The sequence below is a fragment of the Marmota marmota genome, unplaced genomic scaffold (assembly GCF_001458135.2).
Source record: "Marmota marmota marmota unplaced genomic scaffold, marMar, whole genome shotgun sequence".
NCBI lineage: Eukaryota > Metazoa > Chordata > Mammalia > Rodentia > Sciuridae > Marmota > Marmota marmota.
Window position 1 is genome coordinate 68,017 of NW_026000244.1, and position 9,057 is coordinate 77,073.

A 9,057-nucleotide genomic window follows, 5' to 3' on the forward strand; every position below is an offset into this window, starting at 1 on the left:
CTAAAATTTTGTGTAATCACATCACTAAATTGCATAAGCTGATGTTGGTCTTGCAATTATTCTACCTTTTCTTTCCAAGTATATAATATTTTAGAGTCATACACCACTATATACAGTGTTTAAATATCTTTCTTATTAAAAAAAACTTTGACATATCTTATATTTTTAATTTATATTAAAGTATTTCTTTACAGTGAATGGTTTATTAATTCATCCCAGAAAAAAAAAATAAAATGGCATTATTTGTTAGGCAGATAGCCCATTGTTTCAGCACTTTTTTTGGAAAGGATGTCCTTTTATTCTTTTATACTGCATTGCAGTGCTTTTTTTTTCTTTTATTGTCTAAATGGCCAGATTCTGTTAAAGGATTCTGCCTTTAGTTCTATAGGGCTAATTATTCATCTCATTATGAGGTCTATACTAATTGCTATAATGTTAAATCCTATAGTCATATGTGCCACAATATTTTTATTAATGATGGATTTCATGTGCACTAATGTCTAAATTATAACCTAGGTATGTAGTGGTCTATAGCACCTAAGATAGTGTCAGTATGCTGTATCATTTTTAAAAATGCAGAATCACCTTACGATGCATATTCCATGATGTATATGGATCATTAACTAAGAAATCATTATATGTACCATACAAGTTACAATTATGTAATGCATAAATAATATAAAATTTTTACTTATAAAACTTATCAGAGCTCTTTTAATTTAATTTAGGTTCTAAATGCATCATCTGGCATTACTGGTAATTTTTATGCTATGTTCACTGTTAATGGTTTCAAACTTTGCTTGTTAGGTTTGTATTTTTTTTCTCCTTTGAGAAAATTGCCTTTCTCAAAATATTGAGATTGATATTTAGCTATGAATCCTTACTTTTATTTTAAATGTTATCATTTAATAGTATGATTTATTTTTAATCTCAACTTAGACACATTTTTCAGGTTAATTGATATAATTATTACATATTTCTTTTTCCTGTGGTTCTGGGGATTGAACCCAGGGCCTTTTGATATGAGTCAAGCAGTTTACCAATTGAGCTATATCCTCAGTCCTATTTAAGGTGTATTTAAGCTGTATACTTTTATCTTTTGACATATAAACACATCCAAAAAGACAGATCAATAATCAATTTATGCATTACCCCCAAAGTATTTTCTAGTGCCCTTTTGTTTTGTTAGTTGTAGATGAACACATAGTATCTTTATTTATTTTTATGTGGTGCTGAGGTTCAAAACCAGTGCCTCATATATGCAAGGCAAGTGCTTTACCACTGAGCTACAGACCTAGTTCACTGAGCTACAGCCCCAGCCCTCTAGTACCCTTTTATAGTCTTTCTCTTATACTATTTCCCACCACATTTCATGAAATGAATTTGATCTTATTTAACAAGGCCAATACTGAACCAGCATTGAAACTATATAGATCAATGAATTATTACAAAGTGAACATACTACATAACCACTATTCCTATCAAGAAATAGAACATTAATGATGCTACAGAAAATACCTCCATTTCCTTTTACTTTCAGTATACCCTTCAATCTTCCTAGTGGGAACTTCAACTCTTTTTTCCAACTATTTTTTTAAAAGTATTATTCTTTTAAAAACAAAACAAAAATACAGAACTAGGATCATGTATTTATTTAATTATATTTTAAAAATGGGTAGAATTAGGTAGCTCACTTTGTAGCAAAACAAACCTGACAACAATCATGCTTGATGCATTGTTGGTGGAGCAAATCTGAGGGTAATCCAGAAATCAGAAGAAATAGGTGCATCTCAGAATGTCAGGGTTGGGGCATTAGGAGTTCAGTTATGAGAAATTATCCGAGCATAAATATTCGTGGGATCAGTCAAAGAAAAAATGTGGTTAAGCGTTACTAGAGAAAATCTGAGGAAGCTCAGATAGACCAGGTCAGGAAGTAGAGCAACAGTACATATAAGGTGGATGAATAGTGCCTTGAGAGGAAGAAATTACAAGTCTAGAGAAAAAAAATATGTGACATCTCTCTTAGAGATCTAAGAGCAGAGAGTCATGTGTGTGGCATACTTGTTTAATTACACCATTAACTCCTAGTTTTTAGAAATTTCCAAAAAGGAGAACACTGGCATAAGTATTGTGCTGTCACAATATTTCCTGTCTTCTCTCACTTAGGATACACATCGTTCTCATTTCTGCATCTTATACATCCTCAGCAATTTCTTCTTTTTCCTCAGATCTATTCTCTTACCCCTAACCACTTTTTCTTCTGCCCTTTTCAGTTTACCTTTTCTTACACCATTTCCTCATTCAGATCTTTGAATCTCAATTATACCACTTTCTCTATGCTTTTCTCTGAAATTGTTGTGGAAGTGGGCATAGGCCCATTGGAATCTTGGTTTTGTAGGGCCCTGACTTAGGGGGCTTGGATGGTAAAAGGAGATGTCAGGTGCAGTCTAGTTTGGTGAAAGCAGCAGTTGCAGCTACCTGTTGAAACATTCTAAGAATATTTTGGTGTCAAAGAGTAGAATGTATGCTTATGTTGGTAGTACCAAACTAATATCCAAAGTGGCTCTCAAATTTTACATGGCCAACAGAAGGGTTTGACAATTCCAATCAATTAACATGTTGGTAATTTTCAGTCTTTTTTAGATGTTTTGCTATTCTATTTCATGTTTTCCTTCCTGGTGGGTATGCCATAGTGAATTGGCTTTAGTATTAAGTTGCCTTAGTGGTAGGGATTTATACACTTATAAAAGTTGAATATTTTCTTTTTTGTTTAAGTGCATTTAGATATATTTTTGCTGTGATTTGCTCTTTTGGCATGTCTTTTTTCCTCACAAATATAACATCTCATTCACTCTGTTGTATTCACTTTTCACTATATATGTACTCTGCAAATATTTTCTTCTATTTCATGTTTTAGCTGGAATATCTGGGTGTACATTTTTTCTAAAATTTTAAAAAATGGCCTTCAGGTATATAAATCCATAGAAATTTACAGGGAAAAGTGGCAAAGAAAACTGGTATATGTAGATTCTCTCTTGCTGGTACTCAAAAAAGGACCATGCACATTAATTGTTAGGGAACGAACAGGCACAAAGAATGAATAGAGTATTAGTTGAGAGAATCTAAAGTTCCACAGGATTGGAAGAGTTTTTATGGTTCTTGGCAAAAATATATATGACTTGCTCTCTGGACATAGCTCTGGCCTCTGCTCTGCACCTGGATACAATGTATGATGCCCCTCTATCCATCTCACTCACTTTTGTGAGGCTTTGACATGTCTTGCCTCATTCTACTAGCCAAGTGTCCCATCTTTTTTTTTTTTAATCCACTCTGCATGACATTTCCTTTTCTGTGATCTCAAATACTCTGTGCAAGTATAAAAATCATCTCATTTGGGGATCTGCCATCTATGGTGCTATCACATTCTATGGTGTTTTAATGTAGTCACCTGTTGTGACAGCACCATGTTCTATATATATAAATATAGTTTTTCTCTCTTTATGCTTTTGAAGGCTGTATCACCACAAGGAGAGAAGAGACATTTGTAACCACATAAAAAATTACCATCAGCCACTAGAAGCTAGAATGATTCTCTTTTAGAGCTTCTGGAAGAAGTGTGGCTATGCTAACAAGTTGATATGAATGCTGTATCATGATAATAAAAAACCACCAATATCTATAAAAGAATGATTTTCTATTATTTTTAGTTGTCATATTTGTGATTATTTTCATTAGTAGTAATAGGAATCCAGGATTTTTTTGCAAGCTGAATTGACTATTTGACCAAACTGAATGCTGCTAAAGTAGTAGTTATCAAAATATAAGTAGTGGTTTTCCTAGTTGTGGACAAATGGGTAAATTATAATTGAAAGATGTCTGCCTTATTGTCAGAAACAGCAATAGCTTTGACAGGCAAATTTTTTAAATTCTTCAGTATTTTTATTTTTTTCTTACCTGCTGCTTTTTTAGAACTTGACCTATGCAGTGTGATCTGGGGAAGTATTCTCTCAATCTTTTATATAATTTCTCACTACTTTATAACATATCTTTTCCTAAAAAAATAGGATTGGTTCTAACAAATTTTCTCATCAGACATGTTTTTATTTTTGAAGATTGGCAGATTTCTCCCTGCATCTCTCTTATACTTGATTTAATACAAGACATTTTCTGGTTCATATTACTTTTATCTTGTGATGAGTGAATGTGTTTGTGTCTGTTTTGTCACTTTGTCTTGTTGTTTCTGATTTGTAGGTCCAAGAGTTTGTGAGATTGCCACTAATGTTTTATTATTAGTATTTATTCTAATTCATTATATATGACAGAAGAATGCATTTCAATTCATAGTACATACACAGAGCACAATTTTTTATGTCTCTGATAGTATACAAAGTAGAGTCACAGTCTTTATGTCTTCATACATGTACTTAGGGTAATGATGTCCATCTCATTTAAACATCTTTTCTACCCACTCAATTCCCTCCCTCCCCTTTGCTATATCTAAAGCTCCTCCAAACCCTAACCCACCAGTGTTATTAATGTGGTCAAAATAAGGGCTATTTTAGCTTACCTCTGTCTCTTACTGTCTTAATTTTGTTCTTTCCCCAATTGAGAAATAACAGTTTTCAAAGTGCCTATTTTCAATGCAACCAAACATAAAGTGTGTAAAAGTAGAAAAAAATGAGATAAAATGGAAAAGCAACAAAGCATATGTGCTTGGGATGGTGATTAATGTGAATAATGTGGTGAGTTTCTGCTTGAATGTTCTCTTAGGTGTGTTGTCATATGTGTAGATAAAAATTTGAGAGGCCAGATTTAATTTCAGTATGTCCACATACAACCATTTTTTATCTTTAACTTGTCTTTTTGCCATCAGGGTTATTATATTACTAGATCTCTACACTTCTTATTGTGCAGTGTTCAGTGACATTAAAACCATAATTGAATTTCCTTTTCTGAAACTTTAAAAAGCTAAGAGCAAACTATCTGTAGAAAATAAAACAGTCAGTAAAACAAATAAATATTCCACTGTTTAAATGTTTCCTGAGCCAATAAATAATGACATTGAAAATTTATACTTAGGAGTATGTGGCACATAGGAAAGAAAATATGCCAAAAAATGTATCTTCTAATATTGCAGCAAATATGTTATTAGTAACATTTTATATTTTCTCAGTATTATTTGTTAAATTCTGTACATGATATATCATTGTCACAATTATAACTCACTGCCTAAATTTTATAACATATTAGCTTTTTTTAATTATTTTGGTACCCTTTATGGAACCCAGGGACACTTAAGTACTGAGCCATATCCCAAGCTTCCAAACCCTATTTATACTTTGTTAGAGAAAGGTTTTTCTGAGTTGCTGAGAGCTTTGCTAAGTTGCCATGGCAATGCTTGTTCTGGTGATACTCTTGCCTCATCCTCCCAAGTCACTGGAATTATAGGTGTGTGCTACCATGGTTGACATATATGAGCAATTTTATGATGCTACTTTTTTATCTTACTTTTTAAATGATCTATAATTACTTAGAACAAAAAATTAAACAGTGTATTTTGAGATCTGTAATGCATAGATTATTTATAGTAGTTACAAAGAGGACATGGTAAACTAAACAGTCTGTGGTAAGGTATTGTTTTATATTTTGTGTTTAATAAACTCATATAATATTGAATCTAATTAAATTTAAATTTAAGATTGAAATTATAATCTTCATAGCAACCAGTATAAGTGGAATATTGTGTCATTAAAATACTAGGGAAGAATAAACTGAGGGGTCTAGTTTTTTGTGAAGAATATTGATAGCTCCAGTAGTGCTAATGGTCCAAAATAAGAAATAACTCAAATGTTCTTGAATGTTGAAATGAACAACTTGTAGTGTACCCATAAAATACAACATTAATCATCATGACAAAGAAACACATTACAGAAGCACACACCCTGATTGGCTCAAGAAGATACAGTTCAGCAGCTGTATTTAAAATTATAATACATGATGTCCGGCAAAATAAAATTATGGTTAAATATCCATTTCAGTAACATGCTCTGTGAACAAAAAAGTTGCATGTAAAAGGAAATAGTTTTCTTGGGATGCTTTACATATTTTGTGCTTAAAAGCAGTGAAGGTTTTTATCATTCTATTTGTCAAAACTATATAATTAATATATGTTATATTCAAGGCATGTACATATGACCTCACCAAAAAATAAATATATGAGGATCAGGGCTGTTCTAGGTTGGGAAATGGGTAGAAGCATAGAAAAAAATTAAAATAACATGTAATAAGCAGGTACTGAATCTGAATAATTGGTATAATATTTACCTTATGTATATATATTCTACATTTATGTAATTTATTCCTATGCTGGTTCATAAGATCTTGTTTGCTTTTTGAGATCACAGATGGAGAAAGTGATTTAGTATGCTCCGAGCAAGGTTAATTAAAATTGGGCTGACTTTTGAGTAATCTCTGATCCTTTACATAAATGTTTTGTGTTTTTATCTGTATATCATACTTCAATGGAAATTTTAAAATTTATGTTTGTAAAATGATTATGTATCTCAGAATCTGAGGAAAAATTTGTGAGTTGGTAAAAATCTCAAATTGGTTTATTATGGATTTTAACATTTTAATATTATCAGGCATTTATTCTTGTTCTAACATCAAAAATTAGTTTATGCAAAGAATATTAATGATTCAATGCAGGTGCTCTGGTTTGAATAACTATCCCATATTGATCCATGTACTAAAGTCTTGGTCTACAGGGAGTCAGATTTAGTGGAATCTTTAAAAGGTAAAGCATAGTGAGAATTGTTTATTTCATTATACTGTATGTACTTGAGTATGTAGGCCCCTGGTGTTTTGTTTTTTTTTTTAGTTTTCTGTTGCCATGTGCTCCTGCTTGCTCACTTCAAGTATAAAGCTGCAATACCAATCACTTCTCAACAACAATCTCCAGAACTTTGATTCAAAATATGATTTTTCTGTTTGTTAAGTGATTATTACAGGACTTTTTATAGTTAAAAAAAACCTGACTGAAAATTGAGTGACCCTGAATGGGTAAAGTCATGAGCATATATCTTATTTATAATTCATTCATCAAACATTGTTTATTTAAAGGAGTAGTTTTTTTTCTACACATAACTAAAAACAAAACAAAACAACAAAAAACAAACAAACAAAAAACAACTCTGATGCCTGATATCCTCTCCATGGATATGGGTTACATTGTTTTATTGCAATTTGGATTTGGGAAATTAAAGAGCCTTTCAGGTGACTGTGCACTTTATCTAGAACTGGAAACCATTGGTTCACAGTTTAAAATGAATTACCTTTGGTGGTTTCCATGTGTTCTGTGAATTTGTCCACTTTATACTTTCAGGTGAGGGTTTATAGAAAACAGACTTGCCATGTTAAAAAAAAAATAAAAGAAATGAAAAGAATAATTTTCTTATATACTCAGGTGTTTAGACAAACTGTTGGTGAAGGAAATGTCTTCTGAGTAGATTTATCTTGGTCTCTTGCTTCATATTAAGAAATTGTCTTGGGCTGGGGATGTAGCTCAAGCGGTAGCGCGCTGGCCTGGCATGCGTGCGGCCTGGGTTTGATCCTCAGCACCACATACAAAAAAAGATGTTGTGTCTGCCAAAAACTAAAAAATAAATATTAAAAAATTCTCTCTCTCTCTCTCTAAAAAAAAGAAAGAAATTGTCTCAAGAAAAGAAGGTCTAGGTTTCATTTAGGTAAAAATTATAAGTAGACTATAAATACCAAAACACACACATACAAAATAATGAAAGAAGTTACAGATATACTGCTATTTATTTACATTTTACTGTTATGATGAGAAAAAAATAATCATTTAGCCTTTATTTCATAAACATAGCCTGTGTCTATTTACCCAAATTATTCACTTGTTTAAAAAACACTTACTCAAGTGTTTCTCTTGAAAATATTTTAATAGTAAAAAGTAGTGAAGGGATATTTGTAGCTAGAAAGAATTGTGCTTCTATTGCAGAAATGTCATTATTCACTTCCTTGAATAACTAGAAAAGGTGCATGCTTATTTTGGCCTAGCAAAAAATTGAGCTTTTAAAGAAGGCAGTAGTGATTCTGAGTTCAAACTTGACCAGCCTTTCTGTACGTGTGGTTTAGTAACATTTTATTAACTTAGAAAAGTCCTATAAATTTCATCTGAAAAAAAAAAAAGAAGAAAAAAGGGTATGAATTTCCAAAATGTCTCCAGTTCTTTATTCTCCTCTGTATCTAGGTCATTGACAATGTTTATTTGTAGCTATTCTTATTGACAGGCAGAATATTTTGCCAAGATATGAATCAAAATAGCTTATATATTACAGCCTGTAGAATACAGCAAGTATGAAAATGTACTGGTATTGTGCCTTGGCCTAAAATGTCATGAATTATTTCTGTTTTTGTCTTTGTAAACCCAACCATCTTAAAGAGAAGAAGCTCACATTAGACTTATGGAGGAGGAGAGGCCATTTGAATGAGAATGAAAATGCCATAGTGGACTGTCATCTCTATTCCAGAAGGAGGGATACCATGTCAAATAGCAGAGCATATTCTTGAAGGATCCCTGCTGAAATCACTGGGTTTAGCCCAGCTAAACCCAGTCTAAATTGGGATTACTCATAAACTGATCATTTTAATTATGAATTAGTCAATTTCAGGGTAGTATGCCATACTTGATAGCTCATCAACAAATATATCCAATTTAAACAGCGTGCCAGAATTTAATACTTTCTGATTTCAAGTTAACTGTATAGATGTAGGCATGCAAGAAGAACTGATTTTATTTTTCCTTGATGTAATGCTGAAAGTTTTATTAAATCATTTTGTGTTATGCAGAAACTCATGTAGACATAAAAATTTTATTATTCTTTTAATCACAGAATACACTAGGACAAAAGATGAACCAGACAACCATAGCCAGATCACTAGGGTGAAATCTCAATGGCAAAATAAAAAATTTGTATCTTTTCTTTCACATCTAAATTTTGATGTCAAGGTATATAGAGATGTGAATCTTTCCCC